The sequence below is a fragment of the Lissotriton vulgaris genome, chromosome 7, assembly GCF_964263255.1.
Source record: "Lissotriton vulgaris chromosome 7, aLisVul1.2, whole genome shotgun sequence".
NCBI classification, from domain to species: domain Eukaryota; kingdom Metazoa; phylum Chordata; class Amphibia; order Caudata; family Salamandridae; genus Lissotriton; species Lissotriton vulgaris.
In genome coordinates this window covers 842325531-842339247 of record NC_141695.1, presented here as the reverse complement: position 1 = coordinate 842339247, position 13717 = coordinate 842325531, and the positions used below count along the sequence as shown (strand labels likewise).

Genomic DNA, 13717 nt, shown 5'->3' with positions numbered 1-13717 from the left:
GAGGACAGCAGAGTAGGTTGAGAGAGTGAATGAGAAGGTAGCCAGAGTGTGAAAGAAATATCAGGGTGTGATGGAGAGCATAGTGTGCAGGAAGACCAAGAGGGAGAACAGTGTGTGAGGATAAGGATCGAGGAAGATGTGACTGAGAAATAGTGGCTAGTGGCAGGGCAAAATAGCAAATTAGAAAGGGTTAATGATTCTTAAATGTCCATAGTGTGAGGATGCGCTGCATGACAAGGTTTGAGCACAGGAAAAGCAGATTGTAAGGCAGAGGGAATCCGAGTGTGAGCAAGAGCAGTGTGGGGTTGGAATAATGTGAATCCATTAGGAATGATCCCGGACGCCTGATATCGTTGTCCAGAGATTTTGATTTTTGATTTGTGTTTTTGGCTCACTGGAAAAGTAATTTAGCTTGGGTAGACATTGCTTATCCGGGCCAAATTTTTTTGGATAACATTTTTAAAAATGATGGATGTTTTGCAGTGATGATGTAATATTTAAAAAAAACATGAGGCCTAGAACTTCATTTTGGTGTCAAATCATAGGTTTTGTGGGTCAAGTAGTCTTATAGAGACAGAAAATAACTCCTCAATGCAGTCCTCCCACCATTTTCCAAAATGGAAGCTATAATAGAGGAAGAAGAAACATACATAGAAATGAAACAAATAATAATGGTTTTTAATCCTTTAATGTATACACCAAACAATGTTTATGATCTGAATTTGAAAAGAAAATAATGTTTATCACTCCAGTTTGAGACATATTTTCATAGTTCACTTTATTTGTTTCGGCAATCGCTTGTGGTACATGTGCAGTATGTTGAACGTTTGAGAAGACCATATCGACAGGGACATCTTTTTTTAGCACAGGTTTTACATGTACATGTATGTGTAAGTTCTGTGTTTAGAGGCTTTCGAAATTTCGTAGGTTTTAGCACACCAATAATATCGTCCCAACCAAATTCACTGAGATCTTTCTTTACATATGCATGATCCGAAACATTTATACATCTTCTGATCAAGTAGAATGCTCTTTAAATGTATTCAAGCACAGAATATGATAACGGTGGAAGGCCACTTAGCGGCACTGATCTCTTGAACTCACTGTACCGAAGATCGTCAAATGTGTGACAGACAGAACTCGTTTTCCACACAGGCACAAGGCATTTTTCTTTGTGTAAGAAGTCACATTCTTCTTCTGTCTCAGCAAATCTTTTTAGATACTTCACAGGTGCAGCAGTTAAAGCTCCAAGCTTCGTTCAAGTTTTGCTCATAGTGTCATCACCCATTAGATTATGTGCCTTGAGCACTGATCTCCTCCTCAAGAACAGCACTGGAGGGGCTGAAGTGGCACCATCACTGGACGGGGCTCCCAGCAGAACGTGAACAGAGCAAAGCGGTTGAGCTGGTCACCCGTGGTGTCCTTGAGTCTCTTTTTCTCTTCTCTGACGGGGGGAATTCCATGCTACGAAAAAGGAGATATCCTCGAAACTTCATGAGATACACAGGGACATAGACTCTGTAGGTGGAAAGGTGGACTTGTTGGAGATGCAGGCGTCTTCGAGGGTCAAAGAGATTACTCAGCTTCTGTGGAAAGTGAGCCCATATTAGTATCGATGCCCGGGCTGCTGGCGCAAGTCGCCTCTTAGTTCCCATTCTGAATAGTTACCAAATAAAGAGACGGGCGCTGGGAGCAGGAATCACAAGAACAGGATTTATTACTCATGAGGAGAGCCTGTCATTTCGGACACGAAACACAGTGTCTTTCGGGAGGTGCTCTAACAAGTGAGCTGAGACATCGTCTTTTATACCTTACAAAACACTCCGTATTACAATCACGACATTGTGAAACAAGGAAAAGACATCCCCATAACCCTCGTGTCAATCCTACCCCACATATATTCACAATAGAGACCCTTGACCTGCCGATAAGAGGAGAGGGTAATCACACAGCTGAGTGTTCCGCCGATTTTTAGGATATGTGCGCCTGATCGTAGCCCAGGGGGTGGGGAGGCCAGGATCAATAGTGGGTCCTTTGAAGAGGAGTGACTCCATACAATAAGGGGCAGTAAACAGTATCTCCTGGCTTAGGCGATGACCTCAGACACGTGTGGACAGTCAATCGCGGAGGGAGGGTTTACTAACAGAGGGGTTATTCATGAAAGGAAAGGAGGTGTTGGTCAGGCGCGGCCGTGACTCCCAAGGACAGGGTCTTGCAGAAGAAGAAGGTTTATGACTTGCCCGTGTGAGGGAGAAGGGGAGGGGGGAGCCAGGGTGTGCACAGGGACAGAGTCTCACAGAGAGAGAGGTCTTATGACCCGTACATGAGAGAACGGGGGGCAGTCAGATACAGCTGGGGAGGGTTATGTCAGCTGAGACGAAGGATGCTTCTTCAAGAGGAAAAAGGGGGTTTTTGCATGGGTCAAGCAGGAGGGTTGCTTTTCAGAGCAGGGTCGCGCAGAGGGAGAGGGTTTCATGGTCTATGCATGCGAGAGAGGGGGGGGGGTTCAAATAGCGTAGAAGGGAAGCCGGTGATTCCAATGAACGGGCAAAAAGGCCATGGTGCCTAAAATGGCTGTCATGTACATATGGGCACGGGCTTTTACTGGCGGAGTGATGCGGTCAATATTTCACGGTATTCATGGTGCTTACAGGGAGGGGAGTGGGAAAAGGCAAATGAACGCCGCTTATGTACATCAATTTTCCTAATTTTCCACAGTCGCCGCTTTTTACATAACAAAGTTCATTTTCCTAATTGATGGGGGTACATATAAACAGGTGCGGTTGAAGAATGAGCATTTGTCAATACTAACATATGGCATATAATCATGGACAGTTGATGTGTTTGGCAGAATGCAGCACATAGGAAATTGCATTTTGTTGAGTTCCTAACATTCAAACGCACTACATAGCATAAATGCTTCTGACTTTCTCAAAAAATGTGACCAATGAACATTTTGACCAAGTAGTTGAGGGAGGAATTTAGTCCAATAAGATCTCTTCGTCACAGTGTCTTTTTAGCAGTGAGCCATCACTGGTAGGCTCTCGTCCGTATCTTTTCGTTGGCGCTGTTGAGCACCGGCGGTGGAGCTATAGGTCCAGCTCGGATCTATCCTTACGCGTTGCAGGGTGCGGTCAGTCCTCTGCTGTTAGACCACAGTCCTGTTCCCTAACCAATTCTTTTGGTGGTGTCTTATGCTCGGCACCTATATTTCTGTTTACTTCCGTTTGCAAACCTCATTTCCACGTAAATGCTGTTTCTTCTTTCTGAGTCAAAAAGTCATGTGGGAAAGAGGGGGTGTTGGATAGTCGAGGGAAGAGAGGGCGGAGTGGGGTCAGATCTTTTCGGACACTTCCAAGGGACCAAGGGAGCAAAGGATAACAGGCAGGCAGGCCCATCGATCGGGCCCAAAAAAGGGGGCGAAGACTTCAGGCACACGTGGGTTAGCAGACTGAGGGCTTCAGGGCAGCCCGTCAAGTTTCATTTTCCACGTCTGAAATTGCTGTCTCGTCCCATATCTTGTTGCTCTGCAGCTCCACCTTTGATCGAGGTCACATGTGTCTCAAGATCTGCAGCCAGGCTGTACGGCACGTCCGACCCTTCTCCTCCGGTGATCGTATATCTTTGAATAGGTACAAAACAAGCTTTAGAGAACTGGCAGGAGAAGACATTTATGCATGTGAATTCCTCCCTCAATCCTACGCACTTGGGAGATACGTTCATCGGTCACAGTCAGAAGTTTATTACCAAGCAGTGCATATGTCGGCATTCCTACTGAGTTCATGCCAAGTTTATTCATCGTCTATTTATAACACAAATGGAGAGAAATAAGACTCCTATCAACTGCGCATTTCATCAAATTCAACATTTCGGAACCTCCAGCGGAGACTTGTCTTCCAAACCCGAGCCTTAACAGTCTAACATTTCCCTTCAAGGCTGGCTAACCCTTTCAAACAGGGCGGGGGCGCTATCATCGAGAGTCAGGGTAAAACAAGTTTTTCTCGAGGGACGACAGTTACTCATGGTCATCATGTATATATCGGGGACAGCAGCTGGGGTCAATCAAGTGGGGCGGGGACGCTTCGGGCATTCGTGCTTGGGTGCAAAGGGGTGGGGCAATCTGGGCATTGGAGGTCAATCTAGACGTTGGCGTTTGTCTCTGATGAACTAAAAAAAATAAGGTGCCATTGACCTATAGTTCCCCTATAAAGGGTCAGATTGGGGGACCTTAGTCGTCTTACCTGTCCTTTCTTTCTTAGCCAATTCGAGTTCATTCATTTTGCAGAAAGGAGAGGGGTAATATGGCGAGATACAATCATTTTAGTTTCTGTCAATTTCGCTGAACACCTTCGCGTTCAATAAGTATCCAATCAGACTGGTGCCAGCGAGGCACAATTTTACCATAAAAAGGAAGATGGCGCAGGGGGACTCTCGTAGAGAGTGAGAGTCGTCCGCAACCTAAACGAGCCATTCGGTACACGTATGACATGTAGAGACAGAGAGAGAGAGATAGAGACAGAGATAGATAGAGGGAGAGAGAGAGAGAGAGAGAGAGACGTGTACGAAAATAGGTCATTTAGTGCGCTCACAACACAGAACTGCAGGGGTCAGGTAACGGGGAGACGCAAACAGAGGGAAGTCATAAACCCCTACAGTACATACACACAAACTCAGACGAAGGAAGACAGTACATGTATTACATACAAAGATATTTACGACAAAACACAGGACAGTTATTGGCCAAAAAGATCTCCTTGTGCATGCTGCGTATCTTTAATATCCTATTTATCTATGGGCTGAGCTCTTTTTACCTTTTCCTCCTTTTTCCTCTTGCTTGCTATTTTTGCGAGCGTTCTCGATTGCCAATACTTACACCTCGGTCAGCCGGTCAGAAATTAACCTGGTCGGGCTATTTGCCCACGGTTGGATCTTAAACCACTTTTGAGTTTCTTCTTTTGGTGGGAAGTTCTCCAGGCTGAGGCAACAGAGGGTATTGATCAGGAGAACAGTCGGACAGCTTGGTTATATCTATAAGAGTGTGAGAAGGAGGTGGTACATTTCGAACATCAATAACATTTCTAACTTCCCAGACGGGTGGTGCCTGGGTAACCCTTACCCCAGGACTCTTCTTTGTCCTTTCCCTATCTAGTTAAACGTCATAGTTACATTATCTAACGTGCTAATTCGAGTCAATTTCCGTCATACAGTACCCGTCAAGTTTCTATGTCAGTCCATCCTCCCAGTCACTACGTTCTAAGGAGGAACAGTCATGTCTAAGTCTACGTCTTTAAAAACTCGTCAACATAAGTACTATGCTCAGATCCCCTCCTTCCCTTTTCGTCGGTCGTTCGATCATCGCTCTTCCATACTTCAGCCGACGTTCCGACGCGACCTGCAGAAGGGAGGAGAAGAAGGGGGTGGGGGCAGCATTCAAAGCACATCAGCATGCAGTAGTCCGAAAATGTTTTTACCTACCACATACTCGACCTATCTCCACGTAGTGCATTCTCTACCATCTCGGCGTTTAAGCCCAGAGGGACCAGTAGTGTTAGATAGATAATCATCGATGGTCTGCGTATCTACATGAATCACTTGATCGTGACCTTTTAGGTCGTGTGCAAGGGTGGTGGTCAGGTGGTATTTCTGTGGTGTCGTTTAAGGGCGTCTAAAACACTTTTCCGGCTGCCTGTGACACATAATGTAGCTGCTAAATATCGGGCCTTTTTTAACCTTCAACCTTAATCATGCTTATTCTTCGCTCATATTGGAGACAGTAGTAACACATTCAAAACTCATTAATGCAACCGCTACAATTATACTTTCTTTTTCAAAATACCTTTAATTAAAAATGTTGGTGCACAAATACGGGCCTACGACCCAGAGGACCGGCCACGGAGCGGACTGGAACTGTGCATAAGAGGAACGAAGTCGGTGATCATTTATTTCATAAAGTGCAGCAGTGCAATAAAATCGTATCGAACTTTCCTACAGGGCGAGTATGATGCATGTCAGAAATTCAAGTTTTCAATAATATTAATTCATTATCCAAATGCTCACTCAGTGCCTACATTACACCAATTCATTGCTTCCAATCATAATTAGTACCCACCCTAAATCAGTTCATTGTCCCAACACATAATCAATATCTATCTTACATCGCTTTCTTTTCTAAGCACATAATCAATATCCATCTTATCTACTTTCATTGTCCAAAACTGCATACATATCTCGGAGCATCAAGGTTTGAGCAATCAGGGTGAACAAGGAGTTTGAAAGTTTCATTTTTGTATTGGCGCCATTTTGGGCGAGGTCAGGCAGGTCCCAGTATAGTCAGAATGTCTCCAGTGACTCGTGGTTGGACCAGAACCTCTTTTGGCAGTTCAAAAAGTTTTCTCGTAATGGGGTGACAGACTAGTAATATGAACCATCAGTCAAAAGTGGGGAGGGGGGCAACAATCTTTTCCTACCGGGTCATTCTGGTGTTCCACCGGAACTGAACAAATCTGTATCTTTGCAGGATTTTAGTCATTTCCAAACTGAGGCTGGCTCCGGCAGGAGTGCACCGACGTCTCGTGGCTCCATCGGAGGACAGGGCGGGGGGCGCCTCGTGGAGAGGTCGGCCCCCCCGGCTCTTTTAGAATCTTCAAGGTTGAGGAGTACAGGGCGTGTGCCCGTCCCGGGCAAGGAAACCCGCTTTTTGATATGGACCCTTTCTTCAAGCAGGAGCGTTGGGGTGTCGCTGGAAGCCTCCACCTGGAGGGAGGTGGGGGAGGCTCGTTCGTGCCGCCTCCCCCTTCCAGCGACCCCGCGCCGTTCTCCGGCTCCAGTGCTTTGGTACGGCCGTGCCAGGCAATGAAGATGGGGGGGGGGGGTCGGTGGCTGAGGCAAGACATCCCCCCCTTGTCATGTGGCGGGACCACCTGTCACTCTCAGGGGTTGCCATGTGGCGGGACTACCTGCAACTATCCAGGGCCATTTCAAGAGTGTTGTCGCAGCCATTATTGCGCAAAGAAGCGCCGCCGTCCTCGCCTTGGCTTTGGCCTTCGATGAGAGCCGGATCAGGCGAGAGAGGGGGGGGGGTCGGTGGCTGAGGCAAGACATCCCCCCCCCCGTGGCCTGCAGGGCAGCAGAAGAGGGGAAAAGGAGAGATCATTACGATTTTCGGGCCGTCCGCCCCACAGCTTCCCCTTCCGACTGCGGCCAGCCGAGCCCTGCACGCATCGAGGCCTCGCCTTCCGGATGGGCGTAACCGCGGACCTGTTGCACTTCGGGAGCTTCCGGAATGGGGGTAGGTACCTATTGATTTGTATCTATTTCATGTGACCGTTATTTGGGCGTGGTGGGCAATGAGGTAGACATGTTTGGGGCAGGAGTAGGCAGCGGAACCTAGCTACCTCATGGCTGTCTTGCTGTCAAGCTTTTCGCCATTTTATATTTCTTATTACGAACTGTTTCTAATGTTTCTTATTTTTAGTGAAGTCGAAAGCTCATCAGGGGGTTACTGACTTAGCCCGATTTCCTTTTATTTTTCCTTCTTTTCCTTAGCGTGTTTCGCGCTAAAGTTTCTGTTAACAGGGTACGGTGATCACTTCATATTTTTATATGTCCTTTTCATTAGGGGTACTCCTGGACGGACCAGATGAGTTACCTCCAATAAATGGTCCGGGGTGGAACTAGATTATCAATCAGAGGGGAACACATGTCCCTTCATTAGGGTATCATCCTGGACGGACCAAATGATGTACCTCCAATTACTAGGGTAGCCTCCTGGACGGACCAGATGGGCTACCTCCAATAAATGGCCAATGAGTGGGGAGCATATGTCTCTCCATTAGGGTAGCCTCCTGGGCGGACCAGGTGAGCTACCCCCAATAAATAGTCAATCAGTGGGGAGTGGGTAGGACTGACGAATCATAAAGGGGCATAACCTACCCTTTACTACTTGCAAAGACTAGACAGAATATTTCTATTCCACGTTGTTTGCTAACAGAAAATACCTCAAACAAGCAATTCCTTGGACAACAATGTCCAGTCAATCAATCAATCAGTGGGGAGAAAAACAGGCATGACGGATTACAACGGGGACAAACGTCTGCATTACCTGCCCTTCGCTATCTGCAAAGGAAGACAGAATATTTCTATTCGTCTCTGTTTGTGGACAGGGAAGATCTCAAAGAGCAACAATCGATTATTAATCGATTTCAAACAATCAGTGGGGAGAAAGGTAGGCCTGACGAATCATAAAGGGGCATAACCCACCCTTCTCTATCTGCAAAGAGGGACGAACGTTCCTATTCACCGCTGTTTGCAAACAGAGAATGTCTCGTTCTCGAGAAGAGAACCAATATTTCAAGTAGCATCCAAAGCTAAATGAACCAATAACAACAATATCAGTATTCAAATACCGATTCCAATACAATCAATCAATCAATCAGATGGATAAAACCACCCTACCAATTAGGCGTAAAAACACCCTACTTAATCTTACCCGGACCGGACCATACGGACAGTTCTTCGTCTTCCCCCTCCAGCGCCCGATCGTTCTCTTACTCTATGCAGCATTCCTGTGGGATTCCAGTCAGGACAGTAGGTCACTCGGGAGAGGTCCGTTCAGAATCGGTGAAGTTCATTCAATCGGCAGCCGGACGAGGGCCCTCTCAAGGCAGGTATACTCCGATCATTTAGATGTTCACCTCTTCGTCTGGATCTCTCTTACTGGACCTAATGTCACTGATGGACCCCGCGTTGGGACGCCAATTGTGGAAAGTGAGCCCATATTAGTATCGATGCCCGGGCTGCTGGCGCAAGTCGCCTCTTAGTTCCCATTCTGAATAGTTACCAAATAAAGAGACGGGCGCTGGGAGCAGGAATCACAAGAACAGGATTTATTACTCATGAGGAGAGCCTGTCATTTCGGACACGAAACACAGTGTCTTTCGGGAGGTGCTCTAACAAGTGAGCTGAGACATTGTCTTTTATACCTTACAAAACACTCCGTATTACAATCACGACATTGTGAAACAAGGAAAAGACATCCCCATAATCCTCGTGTCAATCCTACCCCACATATATTCACAATAGAGACCCTTGACCTGCCGATAAGAGGAGAGGGTAATCACACAGCTGAGTGTTCCGCCGATTTTTAGGATATGTGCGCCTGATCGTAGCCCAGGGGGTGGGGAGGCCAGGATCAATAGTGGGTCCTTTGAAGAGGAGTGACTCCATACAATAAGGGGCAGTAAACAGTATCTCCTGGCTTAGGCGATGACCTCAGACATGTGTGGACAGTCAATCGCGGAGGGAGGGTTTACTAACAGAGGGGTTATTCATGAAAGGAAAGGAGGGGTTGGTCAGGCGCGGCCGTGACTCCCAAGGACAGAGTCTTGCAGAAGAAGAAGGTTTATGACTTGCCCGTGTGAGGGAGAAGGGGAGGGGGGAGCCAGGGTGTGCACAGGGACAGAGTCGCACAGAGAGAGAGGTCTTATGACCCGTACATGAGAGAACGGGGGGCAGTCAGATACAGCTGGGGAGGGTTATGTCAGCTGAGACGAAGGATGCTTCTTCAAGAGGAAAAAGGGGGGTTTTGCGTGGGTCAAGCAGGAGGGTTGCTTTTCAGAGCAGGGTCGCGCAGAGGGAGAGGGTTTCATGGTCTATGCATGCGAGAGAGGGGGGGGGGGTTCAAATAGCGTAGAAGGGAAGCCGGTGATTCCAATGAACGGGCAAAAAGGCCATGGTGCCTAAAATGGCTGTCATGTACATATGGGCACGGGCTTTTACTGGCGGAGTGATGCGGTCAATATTTCACGGTATTCATGGTGCTTACAGGGAGGGGAGTGGGAAAAGGCAAATGAACGCCGCTTATGTACATCAATTTTCCTAATTTTCCACACTTCAGCAGGAGGTCCTCTGCCTTCAAGACCAGGCCCACGCGGAGGACATCCAGAATCGTTCCCGACAGAACAATATCAGAATCCGGGCGGTCCCTCAGGGTGTTGAGGGACAGGACATGGAAGCTTTTGTCGAGGAGCTCTTCCCTCACATCTTGGACGCCCTCCCGAAACAACAGATTAAGCTAGATTGGACCCACATGTGGGGCCCAAAATGCCGGCGACTGCCCCCCGTGTATCCTAAAATGTGTCCAGGATTTTCAATTTAAGAAACATATCCTCCTGGAAGCCCGAACTAAGCATCCTTTGGACTTTCGCTTATCCAGGCCTCTTCTGTTCCAAGACTTAGCTACCTCCACCTTACAGAAAAGAAGGGAGTTCTGGTCGGTCATGGCATTTCTGCATTCAAAAGACATCTCCTACTCCTGGGGCCACCCCTGCAGGGTTATTTGTAAGTGGGAGGGCAAGCTCCACCAGAGCCGCTCTTTACAGGAGGCCACATCGCTACTTAATTTACCTGATAAGATCAATGGAACCCCGAAGCGAGAGGACAATGGTGGACACCCCAATGTAACAGCAGGATGACAACGGGTGGGGAGGGCTCCACTTCACCTTCGCCCGACCCTGAGACAATGGCTAAAGAACGCAAAGCTGTTATTGCAACTTTGGTGGAGGACTCAGCTACCGCAAACTGAAGACTGCATAGATTTGGTACCACTGGACCGAGTTGCCAGAGGGGTTCTTCTGGGTTTTTGAGGCTGAGTCCCGGGTGGGACGGAGGTTGTGGGGGGGCTTCTGATGTACATCTTACGTCTCGCCATGGGGCTGATAGCCCAAGACATTTATGGACTCTGTAAGTTGCTATTATGTTTTGTTTGTTCAATTTCAGGGGTAATGGGGTGCTCTCCTCCTCCTTCCCGATATGGCGGATTACTGAGACCCAATCAATCTAGGGTTTAAAGAGCGCGCTACTCACCCGTGAGGGTCTCAAGCCACTGAGTGTGGGGAACAGCTCCAGATCAGTCGAAGAGCCAGGTCTTGAGGTTCTTCCTGAACGTGTGCAGAGTCGGGAGCATCTGATGTTCACCGGGAGCTCGTTCCAGGTATTGGCCACGATGTAGGAGAAAGCTCTCCCACCTGCTCTGTTTCTGCGGATGGCGAGGACCTCTGCCTGGGCGAGGTCTGTGGAGTGGAGGTTTTTCTTGGGTACTTGGAAGGATCATCTCTTGTCGAGGTATTTGGGACCGGAGTTGTTGAGGGATTTGTAGGTGTGGGTGAGTAGTTTGTAGGTGATCATATTCTCGACGGGGAGCCAGTGGAGATCTCGTAGGTGTTGGGTCATGTGTTTGTGGCGCGGTGTCCCAAGGACGAGTCTGGCTGCAGCGTTCTGGATGGTTTGGAGTTTGTGTAGAAGGGTTCTGTTGATCCTGGCGTATAAGGCTTGCGGGTTGTGAGTGCGTGGGTGAGGATCTTTTTGCAGACTTGTAGTTTGTGATGCTTATCCGGGACCTCTAATGGGTGTGGTTATTCTCAGGGTGAAAGTGGGCCCGGTCTTGCAGGCCTTTCATGCGCATCCTCACGTCCACTATTATGTCTGCTGATATTAAAATCCTGTCCCTCAATAACCCCATAAAACAACATGCATTCTTGTCCTTTCTAGACAACTCGAATGCTCATATCTGCCTCCTTCAACAGACGCATCTCCTGGCACAAGACACTCACAGATTACGGTCTATGGCGTTCTCTCACCAACTGTTCTCCTCTCGGGCCTCTAAGACAGCGGGGTGGCTATACCGGTCTCTGCTAGGTTCCAGGGTCAGATAGGCCATAAACAGGCCGCAATTAAAGGCAGGCTTTTGGCTTATACTTTCACGTTGGGACAGCATACCTCAACGGTAGCTGTGGTTTATGTTCCCAATGACGGACAGGACGGATTCCTTCGGTAGGCGATTCATGAGCTGTCTTGTCTCCCGGACAGATCCCTGCTCCTGGGTGGAGATTTGATAATGGTCTCGATAGGTCTTCGCAGCTTTCCGGGCAGACTGGAGCCCTTTCTGGTACTTAGGGGTTTAGTTGCAGAGACTGGGCTCACAGAAGACTGGCGCTTACACCACCCAAGGTCCAGGGAATGCACATTCTACTTGCATTCCCACAAAATGTACGCTAGGATTGACTATATATTGACATCAGACACACTGACGCAACAGACACAGGAGGTGGTGATTGTCCTGTGTCCTCTGTCCGATCATTCATCGATGAAGGCGTCCCTGTCCCTACTCCACCAGCGATCCCCTTGCCGGCTTTGGCGTGAGACGATGTTATAGTGGCCCTCTGTAGTCCAGCAGGTCACCTAAACCAAAACCGACTATTTAGATCTCAATGACACTCCAGATATTTCAACGGCAATTCTGTGGGATGCTTTGAAGGTGGTTCTCCGGGGGGAGTTCCTAGGGATTGCTGCAGCTGACAAGATTAGGAGGAAGAAAAGGGAGAAACTTTCAGATGCAGTAGTCAAACTAGAGCGCATCCATCAGAGAGCAGGTGCACCCAGGGTCTGGAAAAAACTCAAGGTGACACGTGCCCAGTTAGCTGGCTTGGACGTAGATAGAGCCGAATATGCTGCCCTCCGATTTAAGCATGCCTTTTACGTAGGGGGAGACAGAAGTGGGAAGCTATTGGCCAATAGATGACGCTCTCAGAGACAGACATCCCACATTCCCTTGGTAATAAATCAGCAGGGTGGGGAACAGACGACTGACTAAGGGATTGCCTAAACATTTCGGCAGTTTTATGCAACCTTATACGAGGCCCAGACCTTATATGAGGAGGGCCCAGCCCAATACTTGCAGGAGATGTCTACGGCTAAGTTGGTTCCGAGCCAGGCGGAGGAGCTTAAAGCACCTATTCGGTTAGAATAGGTCATCTCAGCCATATCCATATTAAAACCTCACAAATCCCCGGGCCCGGACGGATTCTTCTCCGTCTTTTTTAAAGCTTTTTGCAATACCCTAGCCCCACTATTGGTAAGGGTCTATAACTCGATCAGGGCTTCTAACCTCCTCCCATCTTCAATGTTAAAAGCACTGATCACGGTGATCCCTAAACCAGACAAGGATAAATGCCTATGTGCATCTTTCCGCCCCATTTCCCTCCTTAATGTCGACCTTAAAAATTTCACTGGGATTCTGGCAGAGACTCTCTTCTCATCTACCCGGGTTGATTGATCCTGACCAGTCCGGTTTTGTCTCTGGGCGTAAATGCTCTGACAATACGAAACAACTCCTACACACTCTGAACTCTTCCCAGCCGAACGTATGATATTCTCTGTTGACGCAGAGAAGGCGTTTGACAGGGTTCACTAGCCGTACCTTAAAGACACCCTGACCCACTATGGCCGTTTCATTGATTGGGTGCTCAGCAGCTATACCTAGCCCACTGCCTAAGTACGGGTAAACAGGATCATTTCGAATACCTTCCCCATTCAAAGGGGAACGCTACAGGGGTGTCCACTGTCACTGCTTTTATTTGCCTTGTATATGGAGCCCATGGCTTAACGGGGTAGGGATGATCCGTCTATCACAGGGGTGCTTTTCGGGGATGCGAGGCACAAGACCTGCCTCTTCGCTGACAACGTAGTGGCCACATTGGAGAGGCCCAGGGAATCTCTCCCTGCTCTGCTGGCAGAGCTTTACAGGTTTGTTTTAGGATCCGGCTTCAAGATTAATGTGCACAGATCCCAAGCCATCAATCTCTCTTGAACCGAAGACATTGGGATTGCGGCAGCGGTCTTATCGTATTCATTGGCCACAAGACACAATTCCCTATCTGGG

At 48.1% G+C, this 13717-nt stretch overlaps 1 protein-coding gene across 1 annotated transcript in view; it reads left to right on the top strand.

The window, feature by feature from the left end:
- Positions 1 to 13717, top strand: part of CCDC57 (coiled-coil domain containing 57) — an 817765-nt gene that overhangs the window by 683530 nt on the left and 120518 nt on the right. The gene's annotated exons all lie outside the window — the stretch shown is intronic.